Source organism: Triticum aestivum, chromosome 7D, assembly GCF_018294505.1.
Source record: "Triticum aestivum cultivar Chinese Spring chromosome 7D, IWGSC CS RefSeq v2.1, whole genome shotgun sequence".
NCBI classification, from domain to species: domain Eukaryota; kingdom Viridiplantae; phylum Streptophyta; class Magnoliopsida; order Poales; family Poaceae; genus Triticum; species Triticum aestivum.
In genome coordinates this window covers 231,349,472-231,361,931 of record NC_057814.1, presented here as the reverse complement: position 1 = coordinate 231,361,931, position 12,460 = coordinate 231,349,472, and positions in this window count along the sequence as shown.

Below are 12,460 nucleotides of genomic sequence, written 5' to 3'. Positions count from 1 at the left end.
TCCACGTTTTCAATCTCTAACTCTCTCAACTGCACAACCCCCCTTTTCCGCTCTGTTACCAAATGTATCTACCTCACACACCCACCATTGCATTCCATGCCAAGCTCTCTCTCTCTCTCCCTCCCACCCTCTATCGCTAGATACATGCATTGTCTATCTAGACCCCCCGCCCCTCTTGTGCGCACGCACACACGTTGTCTATCTAGGTCACTCTCTCGAGACTGTCTCACTCTTTCTTCTGCATGGCGGGCCACACTCGCTCAATCTCGCTCTCTTTATCTAATTCTCGATTAACCTCGCTTTCTTTCACACACAAATGATATATCTCCCTGTTCGGGCCTCGATCGACACACTGTATACTCTCTCACGCAGATTGTCTATCTAGGTCAGTCCATCCAAGCCGCCCCCACTCTTTCGACCTCATGGTGGGCCACACTCGCTCAATCTCTCTCTCTCTCTGTGTGTGTGTGTGTGTGTGTGTATGTCTCGATTGACCTCGCTCTTTCTCGGACACAAACGATATATCTCCATGTTTGATCCCAATTCGACATATTCATATTGTATACTCTCTCACGCACATTGTCTATCTAGGTCACTCTCTCCAAACCATCTCACTCTTTCAATCGCACGACGACCCACACTCGCTCAATCTCTCTCCCTTTTTATATGTAATTGATTGACCTTGCTTCCTCCCATGCAAAAAATATATCTACATGTCTATGAATGGATCATCTCCCAAGCTCTATCTTACAGCCCTCACCCTTCCCAAAAGCTCAATCGGACAATATTTCTCCAGAGCATATATATCTTTTCAACGAATGCCGGACCACAATCACTTTGTCTCTCTATCTATCTGTGTCTCGATTGACCTCGCTTTCTCACGCCGTATCTTCCACACATTGAAGCTACCTCTCCATCCCTCGCAGAGCCGGAGCTATTTACATTGTGAGGGGGACTCCAACCTTGGATTAATTTGTGAAGGCCTTTATGCCGGTGGGTTTAGATTATATTTTCGTAACATTTGGTCCACAACTACTCCAAACACCGTTGCAACCCCCGCACCTCCCCCAATTGATTTCCCTCTGGCTCGGTCATCGCTCTCTCGCACGTCCCTTCTCACCTTCAACGTCGCACCATGGTATTTTTGCAAAAAAAACTATGTTGTTCTCTTTAATTATTACAAATAAGCTACAAAACTACAAACCAATAGTCCACCTATAATGGAACAAATTTCGACCCACAAATTAAAGTGCTACAAACTACACACCGAGGGACCCACCTGTCATGAAACAAATTTGGACCCATATATAAATTAAAAAGGACGAGGATCGAACATGTGACCAGGGCCTTCAAGCCGCACGTCAATAGGCAACATAGTACAGCAATGTTTGTTGTACCCGCTGTCGTGGAATTGTCACGGCAGATGTCCTTGGGTTAGGACTTAGTCGTGGAGCCATCGCAACTAGGAAGCTTGAAGGGGTTATGCGGGACAAGGAACACGAGGGTTTATACTGGTTCGGCCCCTTACGGTGAAGGTAAAAGCCTACGTCCAGTTTGGGGTGATGTTGATTAGTGTTACGATCGCCGGGAGTTAAACAACTACCCCCGGCTCTCGATGAGATGGTTCTCTCCCCTAAACCGCTGTCGGGTCGTCCCTTTATATAGGGAGGCTGACGCCCAGCAGCCCTTAGAGTCCCGGCCGGCTCATAAGAGTGTTCGGCTCGGACTCTAAACTATACTTGCCTTATACTACAAGTCCTACTATAATAATGATTGTAACTACGGGCCTTAAGCCATATCCGGGTCTCAGCCCATCTCTGGCCCATCGTCTTGAAACTTGGCTCCGGGCTTCTGGCAACGACCGTACGAGTAACCCGGCCCCTCCTGGCGGGTGACTCTAAGGTCTATATCCTCAACATTAGTCCCCAGATTGATTTGAGCCGGCTCATGTCTATCTTCAATTCTTCTGACAGAAAAACCTCCGGCTTACCATTCATGTGAAGGCCATAACCCGGAGTGACGTCATCCTCTGGACTCCGGATAATCCGCCATGACGTCATCCTCCATTAAGTCCGTTTTTTACTCCGCCAGATCCGCAATGGATCTTTGCTTTACTGTCATTCCGAAAATCGAGGCGTCGTGGGGGGGAGATAATCACACCATGGTCTCCTTGAATCTCGCGCCCACTTATGACCTCGCCTTATAAATAGGCCGGCCCAACGGGTCCTTCTCACGCCCTCTTCTTCCTCCTCGCGCCGTCGCTCCTCTGCCAGAGCTCTGCCACTGCCGCCGCCGTCGCGCCCCTGGTCTTCATCAACCCGGCCGCTGCATCACCCTGATTCGGACCAGATTCACGGCAGCGACCTCCGCTCTTCTCCAACTCCGGTGAGTCTCCTTTGCCCTGTCAGATAGATCCACTGTAGGGTTCGTCTCGTGTTCTTCGCGTTCATCGCCATTGCCACAAACCTCAGTAGCTCTCGTAGTCACCGCACTTGGTTGATCTTTAGTCTTGCATAGAACTAGCACGGTAGTTATTTAGGCCTCATTTCAAGTACTAGTAGATCTCCTTCTACTGCATAGATGCTTCGTTCGAGCTCAAAAAACATCCGCTCGTCTGTTTCTAGGTCTAGAAAGTTTTCATTCCACCCGACCATTTTGATCCAAAAAAGTTACTGTCATATGTGAAACCTGTTTTACCACACTTAGTAAAAACTGCCACCATTGAATCTTGGCGGCTTACATTTCTGGCTTAAAGAAAACACGCGCCATAAAACTTTCCGGTTTAAAGAGAACCATGCTCTATAGAATCCTCCGGCTTAACTGTGGTGACACCGTAGATAACTAACTTACTCTGAATCCCCCTGCGGGTTAAATAACCCACTGTATCTGGATATATATCATTAGTCCCCTTCATAAGCCGCCATCTTAATTTGAACGATAGATTCCGACTTACAATTAACCCGGACACCTTTCTCTTTATCATAGACCACCAACCTTCACCATGCCTCCCAAGGCTCCTATCACTTGCAACTGGATGAGGTCCAACATCACCGACGAGACCCTGGCCAATTTCGTTAAGTCCGGATACTTGCCTAAGAAGGAAAACATGTCCTACCGTGCCCCTGACCCGTCGGAAGAGAGACCACAGCCAAGGGACGGGGAGGTAGTGATCTTTGCAGACCATATGAGCCGGGGCTTCGCACCGCCCGGCTCAAAGTTTTTCAGGGACGTGCTCAACTTCTTTGACCTACGGCCTCAGGATATAGGACCCAACTCCGTATCCAACATCTGCAACTTCCAAGTCTTTTGCGAAGTGTACCTTGGAGAAGAGCCCAGTTTGCTGCTTTTCAGAGAACTGTTCTACTTAAACTGCCAAAATGAGTGTGCCAACGGGCCAAGTCTAGAGTTAGGCGGCATCTCCATCCAGCGGCGTAGGGACTGTCTGTTCCCTTACGCAGAGCCGCCGAGCCACCCCAAGGACTGGAATATGACTTGGTTCTTCTGCCAAGATACGTCCCCGGCTGACGAGAACCCGCTGCCCGGCTTTCACCCAACCCGTCTAGAGCCGACTCATCCGCTGTCGGACAAACTGACTGCCGCGGAACGCCAACCTCTGCTTCCAACGATCAATAAGATCAAGGCCCTGCTAGGCAACGGTCTGAACGGAATTGACCTGGTCCGGGTCTGGATCTCGTGGCGGGTGATCCCATTGAGCCGCCGCCCCGGCTTAATGTGTGAGTACATCGGGCGAAAGGATGACCCGCAGAGGCACAGTCGCAATGATCTTCCAGAAGACGTTGCAGAAGAAGAGACCAAGGCTCTGTTAAACGAGAGTCTGGCAGACTGTGGAAGGACCGGGCTAGCCCCCTTCTGCAAGACCAATCCAACCCCAGCGGTAAGCCGCTGACTTTAACCTTTCAACTTCTTTTGCATGTAACCTTGATCTGAACCATTTTAAGAATCAATCATTGTATCTCTCAGGCTGATGATAAATTCTGGCGGGTCAAATATGACCATGAGGCGGCCAAGAAGGCCAGGAAGGCAAAGAAAGCCGCCAAGAAAGCTGCCCCTCGCAAAAAGGGAAGCAGACCCACTTCTTCGGAGCTACTGCAATTAAGCGACAGCTCCGAGTCAGAGGTAATCCTTAAACCTTTAAATTCTTGCTATATTTGTTGTTTGTTGCTGTCCGCCTTATCAACACTTTGCTTATTGACAGGATGACACCGGCGCCAGTAACCCGGTGGTTGAAGAGGTAATGTCACTTTCCTCCGACTCGGAGCCTTTGCCACAGCTGAAAGTCCGAAGAGTAACCCGGAAAGTAAGCTTTTCACATCCATTAGCTCATCAAGACCCTCAATTTCTTTTGAAGCAGCAGGTTCACGAAAGCCGGCGTCACACCCGGGCCCGCAAGGACACCGACCTCTCCGCCGGGTTACCCGACGCAACAAGGAAGCGTCGCACTGAGGTTTTTTCTCACCTGTACCCTTTTCATGCGTTGGCGGGTGTTATCCGTCAGCCACTCAACTCCTCTGACTCCAATTATCAGGAGACCTCCCCCTCTTCGGGTGACTCCATGCAGTCAAGTCTGCCGGCCTTCAAGACTGCACCCGGGTAATAACAATCTCCTTACATTATCTGTCTGTACTTACTCTTTGTGTGCCTAACACTTCTGGCTTTTCAGTGCCCAGGCAAAGCTCACCAAAAGAGCAAAGAAGACCAGGTCAGCCAGAGTGCCAGACTTACCTGAACCGGAGGCAACGGCTCAAGAGCTGCAAACTGCCTCCGCCCCCGAAGCCACCACTCCAATGGACACGGCGCCTGAGGCCCCTGCCCCAACTACCAAGACAACAACCGAAGCTTCGGTTAATCCGGAGGCCTCCGGCTCAGCTCCACCAGCAGACGACCCGGACGTGATCATCACCCGGACGGAATTCGTTGAGCCGGGGAGACCGACCGCGTTAGCCAAATGCTCCGCGAAGGGGGAGTTACTGCAGCCCCACCGGGTGAACCTGGATCTCTCCGGCTACACCGACTTGAGCATTGGAGAGCTCGTCTCTGGCTACATCAGCCAAGTCCACAAGAGCCGGGACGCCGAGGTTGCCATGGTCAACCAGATTCAACAAAAATCTGAGGTACCCTTCTGCTGTCTTCTTACTTTACTACATAGTTACCTTTGCCATGCTAGCCCCAAGTCGATGACTTATACTTGAATATGTTGTAGACTTAGGTTCCGGCTTACTCAACTGAGCCGGCAGTACGTAGATAGAGACGTTCAATATGCATTAGCCCCCAAGCGCCAAGTGCCTTTGCTTGGAAAACGCTTGGGACTTATATAACAACTGCTAATTAACCCGGAAATACATGCAGGCTGTTGGCAAGAAACTAGAGGCGGACCTTGCGGATCTCAAGAGCCGGCTAAAGATGCAGGAGACGGAGACCCGGAAGGCAAACGCCAAGTTTGTATCCAGCATTGCCACTCAAGAAAAGTTGAAGACCGAGTTTGATGCCGAGAGGAAAGCCTGGGTCAAAGAGAAGACCGCACTAGTAACCCGGGCGGAACAAGCGGAGAAGGCTCTAGCTGAGAAGACCGCCGAGCTCTCCGGTGGCCCTATCCAACGAGGTGCCAACTCATCTGGCCGAGGTCCTGCGCCGGCTCGCTGTTCTGCCGCAGCGGATCCAGGAGCTACGACGGGCCTCCGCGAGAGCCGGAGCAATTGCCGCGCTGAGCCGGGCCAAAGCATTCCTGCCGGAGCTAGATCCGGCAGACATCGCCCTGGGTTACCCAAGCCTGAAGGAAGACGGCTCAGCCTTCGACCAGAAGGACTTCGCGGCATGTGTGAAGGCTGTACGCCCGGTGGCCACCCTCATCGGGAACGACACCGACTTAACCAAGTACCAGCCGGGTTATGATGCGGAGAATCAGAGGATTCCAACCCCTCGCTATGAAGCCCTCAATCTGATCCCTCCGGCTCGTCAGCACACCTTCGCCCTGGAGATTGACCCGGCCGGGTTAATTGACGAAGAAGCCCAGTTCGAAGCTCTCAGCGGTATCAACTGGAAATCATCAACCTTCGAAGTTTTGGGATCAGCCGGAGGAGAAGACAGGAATGAGCCGGGGACTTCAACTCAGCAGGCATCATAAGTTAGCTGGCGGCTTATCAAACATTGTTCCATCTTGTAGGCTTGAAAAATTACTGTAATAGAGTAAGCGCAACAATTTATCTCTGCCGTGTCATCGTGCATGTTTTGAATGCAAAAGGCCCTTTGAATTTGTCTCTCTTATGTTTCTCCGGGTCAAAATCATCCCTTTGTTTTTCTCAACCGCAAAAGGTGCCTTTAAGTATCTGCATAGAAAGGCAAATCACAAGTCTCGAGGCGGCTTACTGCCCTGAGAATCAGGTGTTTGAGATAAATAACCCGGAATATGAATCAAAAAAGACTGGTCCTTAATTATACTCTGAACATAGCCGAAATAACACCCTTCTCAGCCTGTAAACATCTTCCGGTTTAAATAACCCGGGCAGTAAGGTTGACACCTTAACTCTGATTTACTTGCTTTAATGACACCCATGACGTGCAACTAACACTGTAAACCAAAATTAAGCCGGCAAGCGAGACCCGGCCATGCATACCCCAGAATAAACTTGTGAAAAAGCAGAAGAACTTAGGGGCTTCTGGTTCGAATACGACCAAAGACCCAGCCCAAGGGGTTAAGCTAAGATTCGGATACGATCATATAGCCCCCAGTGGGTGTGGCGATGCCAATCAAAAGGGTACCGACAGCTATGTGCTCTTTGGTTCGAATACGACCCATGTTTGAACAGGAAGCCCCCAAGTGATTCTTAAAATTGTTTAACGACGCTGATTCGAATACGATCCACGTCGGTTCTCAGAGGGGTTAAACTGTGATTCAAATATGACCAAAGGCAACTTCCCAATGAGCTCGGCACTTTGCCAATCAAGTGGGTATCGACAGCTATGTTCTCTTTGGTTCGAATACGACCCATGTTTGAACAGGAAGCCCCCAAGTGACCTTACCGCTTACGGCTAGATTCGAATACGATCATAAGCCGGATCCTCCTTTAAGTCAGAATGTAATCTTGTAATAAAAATAACACACACATATTTGGAGGAGAAAAAAGGACAGAGGTCCTGCTTTATTGCTTATCATAATATATACATGGCTGAGATAAATTGTACACCACGAGAGCCGGTAGCTCAAGCGTAGTAAGGCCGAAGCTGAGCTATGTTCCACGGCCGACGGGTCTCTTCCTCAGATTTACGCGAGTCTTTATGCTCCCGAATATCAATGAGGTAATATGACCCGTTGTGCAAGTTCTTGCTGACCACAAAGGGCCCTTCCCAAGGTGGGGATAACTTGTGTGCATCTGTTTGATCCTGGATGAGCCGGAGCACAAGGTCGCCTTCCTGGAAGACCCGGGATTTGACCCGGCGGCTATGATAACGGCGCAGGTCTTGTTGGTAAATCATTGAACGGGCTGCTGCCACATCACGCTGTTCGTCCAACAAGTCCAGAGCATCTTGGCGCGCCTGTTCATTATCCGTCTCAACATAAGCCGCCACGCGAGGTGAATCGTGACGGATGTCGCTGGGGAGGACTGCTTCTGCTCCATAAACCATGAAGAAAGGCGTGAAGCCTGTAGACCTGTTAGGAGTTGTGTTGATGCTCCATAAGACGGAGGGCAACTCCTCCACCCAACAACCCGGCGTCCGTTGCAAAGGGACCAAAAGCCGGGGCTTGATGCCCTTCAGAATCTCCTGGTTAGCTCTCTCAGCTTGACCATTGGATTGGGGATGAGCCACTGAGGAAACATCAAGTCGGATATGCCCTCGTTGACAAAACTCTTCCATAGCACCTTTGGATAGATTGGTGCCATTGTCAGTGATGATGCTATGCGGAAAACCAAAGCGGAAAATCACCTTTTTCATAAATTGAACCACCGTGGCTGCATCGCACTTGCTAACCGGCTCAGCCTCCACCCACTTCGTGAATTTGTCATCTGCCACCAAGAGGTGGGTCTTCTTATCCTTGGACCGTTTAAAAGGCCCAACCATATCAAGCCCCCAGACCGCAAAAGGCCAAGTGATTGGGATCATTCTCAACTCCTGAGCCGGCACATGAGCCCGTCATGAGAATCTTTGGCAACCATCACATTTACTGACCAAGTCCTCTGCATCGGCGTGAGCCGTCAGCCAATAAAAACCATGACGGAAAGCCTTGGCCACAAGGGATTTTGAGCCGGCATGATGGCCACAATCCCCTTCATGGATCTCGCGCAAGATATCTTGACCTTCCTCAGGGGAGATACAACGCTGAAATGCCCCTGAAACACTGCGATGATGCAACTCGCCGTCGATAACAATCATTGACTTAGCCCGTCGGGTTATTTGCCTGGCCAGAGTTTCATCCTCAGGCAACTCTCCCCGGGTTATATAAGCCAGATACAGCATTGTCCAGTCTGGTATGACATGAAGAGCCGCCACCAGTCGTGCCTCCGGGTTAGGGATAGCCAAGTCCTCCTCCATAGGCAACCTAACCGAAGGGTTACACAGGACATCCAGGAAAGTGTTAGGCGGCACCGGCTTTCGCTGAGAGCCTAGCCGGCTTAAAGCATCAGCCGCCTCTTTCTTCCTGCGATCAATGTGCTCCACTTGGTATCCCTGGAAATGCCCAGCAATGGCATCAACCTCGCGGCGATAAGCCGCCATGAGAGGATCCTTAGAATCCCAGGTGCCTGATACTTGTTGAGCCACCAAGTCTGAGTCACCAAAGCACCTTACCCGGCTTAAGCTCATCTCCTTAGCTACCCGAAGACCGTGGAGCAAAGCCTCGTATTCAGCCGCATTGTTAGTGCAAGGAAACATCAACTGCAGCACATAATGGAACTTGTCACCCTTAGGGGAAGCCAATACAACACCAGTCCCCGAGCCCTCCAGCTGTCTGGACCCATCAAAGTGAATAGTCCAATAAGTGTTATCCGGCTTTTGCTCAGGCGCTTGTGACTCCGTCCAATCATTGATGAAATCCACCAAAGCCTGAGACTTAACAGCAGTGCGTGGCACATATTTGAGGCCATGAGGTCCAAGTTCTATAGCCCACTTAGCAATTCTCCCTGTAGCCTCTCTGTTTTGGATAATATCACCAAGAGGGGTAGAACTGACCACAGTGATGGGATGACCCTGAAAATAATGCTTGAGCTTCCAGCTCGCCATGAACACACCATATACGAGCTTCTGCCAATGCGGGTATCGCTGCTTGGACTCAATGAGCACTTCGCTGACATAATAAACCGGCCGCTGAACCGGATGCTCCTTACCCGCCTCCTTGCGCTCCACCACAATAGCCACGCTGACGGCTCGTGCGTTTGCCGCCACATACAGTAGCAAGGGCTCCTTATCAACCGGAGCAGCAAGGACGGGGGGCTCTGCCAGTTGCTTTTGCAAATCCTCAAAAGCGGTATTGGCTGCATCATTCCAGACAAAGTTATCAGTTTTCTTCATCAACTGATATAAGGGCATAGCCTTCTCACCCAAACGGCTTATAAACCGGCTTAAAGCAGCGATGCGACCCGCCAAACGCTGAACATCATTTATACACGCCGGCTTAGCTAGGGAGGTGATGGCCTTGATCTTCTCCGGGCTAGCCTCAATGCCTCTGTCAGAAACCAAGAAACCCAATAGTTTGCCTGCAGGAACACCAAAAACACACTTGGCTGGGTTAAGCATCATCTTGTAGACCCGGAGATTATCGAAGGTTTCCCTTAAGTCATCTATCAGGGTTTCCTCCTTGATGGATTTAACCACAATATTGTCCACGTAAGCGTGAACATTGCGCCCGAACTGTTTATGAAGACAATTCTGTACACAACGCTGGTAAGTCGCCTGTGCACACTTGAGTCCAAAGGGCATAGACACATAGCAGAAGGCTCCAAAGGGAGTGATGAACGCCGTCTTCTCCTGGTCCTTAACTGCCATCTTAATCTGATGATACCCGGAATAAGCATCCAAGAAACATAAGCGTGCACAACCTGCCGTAGCATCAATGATTTGATCAATACGGGGGAGAGCAAAAGGATCAGCCAGACATGCCTTGTTCAAATCCGTGTAGTCCACACACATCCACCAGGTGCCGTTCTTCTTGAGTACGAGCACCGGGTTAGCCAACCATTCTGGGTGAAAAACTTCAACAATAAACCCGGCCGCCAAGAGGCGGGCCACTTCTTCACCAATGGCTTTCCGCCTCTCCTCGTTAAACCGTCGAAGGAACTGTCTAACCGGCTTAAATTTTGGATCAATATTGAGAGTATGCTCAGCGAGTTCTCTGGGTACACCTGGCATGTCAGAAGGCTTCCATGCAAAGATGTCCTTATTCTCACGGATGAACTCGATGAGCGCGCTTTCCTATTTTGGATCCAGATTGGCACTGATGCTAAACTGCTGAGATGAATCTCCTGGAACAAAGTCAACAAGCTTAGTTTCATCAGCCGACTTAAATTTCATCACCGGCTCAGCCTCCGTAGTCGGCTTCTTCAGAGAAGTCATGTCTGTTGGGTCAACATTGTCTTTGTAAAACTTCAACTCCTCTGTTGCACAAACAGACTCTGCATAAGCTGCATCACCTTCCTCACACTCGAGAGCCACTTTCCGGCTGCCGTGAACCGTGATGGTCCCATTGTGACCCGGCATCTTGAGCTGTAAGTACACATAACACGGCTGTGCCATGAACATGGCGTAAGCCGGCCGTCCAAATATGGTATGGTATGGACTTCTTATCTTGACCACCTCAAAGGTCAACTTCTCCACCCTGTAGTTGTTCTCATCACCAAAAGCCACTTCTAACTCGATCTTGCCAACTGGATAAGCCGACTTACCAGGTACCACACCATGGAAGATAGTGTTTGACTGGCTGAGGTTCTTATCAACCAACCCCATACGGCGAAAAGTCTCATAATAGAGGATGTTGATGCTGCTGCCTCCATCCATGAGCACCTTTGTGAACTTGTAACCTCCCACCTGAGGAGCTACCACTAAGGCCAAGTGGCCCGGGTTATCCACCCGGGGAGGGTGATCCTCCCTACTCCATACTATAGGCTGCTCAGACCACCGCAAGTAGCGTGGAACTGCCGGCTCAACAGCATTCACCGCCCTCTTGTGAAGCTTCTGATCTCGTTTGCACAAACTAGTGGTGAACACATGATACTGTCCACCGCTAAGCTGCTTTGGGTTGGTCTGATATCCCCCCTGCTGCTGTTGATGACCCTGACCAGACTGTTGATTAAAGCCCCCTTGACCGTTCTGAGGACCGGAATTTGAGCCGCCGCCCGGGCCATTGTAGCTCTTAAAGGCCTTCATGATCGCGCAATCCTTCCACAGATGAGTTGCTGGCTTCTCTCTAGAGCCATGCCTTGGACAAGGTTCATTCAACAGCTGCTCCAGCATTGGACCTGACCCGCCGCCTCGGGGAGGGGGCCTCCCCTTGCGTCGCTGGTTATTACCTTGGGAGTTGGCGTTGGCTACAAACTCTACGCTGCCATCGGCCTTACGCTTGCCTCCTCCTTGGTTCCCCGGGTTAAACTGAGGACCCTTGCCATTACCGTTCTTCTTTCCCTTCCCTGTCCTTTCATCATCTGAAGGGGGATCCTTGGTACCATCGGAATCGGCGTACTTGCCAAGAGCCGCCATCAGGGTACCCATATCGGTGCAGTCGCGCTTAAGCCGCCCGAGCTTCATCTTAAGGGGCACAAAGCGACAGTTCTGTTCCAACATTAAAACTGCAGAGCCGGCATCCATCTTATCTGATGAATGTATGATCTCCTTGACCCGGCGAACCCAATGGGTCGTGGATTCACCCTCCTGCTGCTTACAGTTAGTCAGATCCACAATCGACATAGACTGCCTATAGGTATCTTTGAAGTTTTGAATGAACCAGGCTTTCAGCTCAGCCCAAGATCCAATGGAGTTCGGTGGTAGCCCTTTCAACCACGTGCGGACAGTTCCATCTAACATCATGGTGAAATATTTGGCCATGGCCGCCTCACTGACCTCCAGCAATTCCATAGCCATCTCATAACTCTCAATCCAGGCTGCAGGCTGTAAGTCCGCTGTATAGTTAGGCACCTTCCTAGGGCCCTTAAAGTCCTTAGGTAGACGTTCATTACGGATGGCTGGCACCAAACAAGGGACACCCCCGGTCCTGGTGGAAATACCCACATCAAATGACATCGTCGGATAAGCCGGGGGGGTCTGGTAAGCCGTCAATTGAGGCACCTGCTCTGCCTCTTGCCGCGCTTGGTCTGCTGCATAAAAGGCTCCATTATGAGCCGGGCCATGGCCAGGGGCGGGTCATGGCGTCGGACATTACTTGAGCCGGTTGCTGAGACCATGTGCCGGCTGTAACTCGGGCTCTGGCCTGGACGAGGGGTCGAGTGGATCCTGTCCC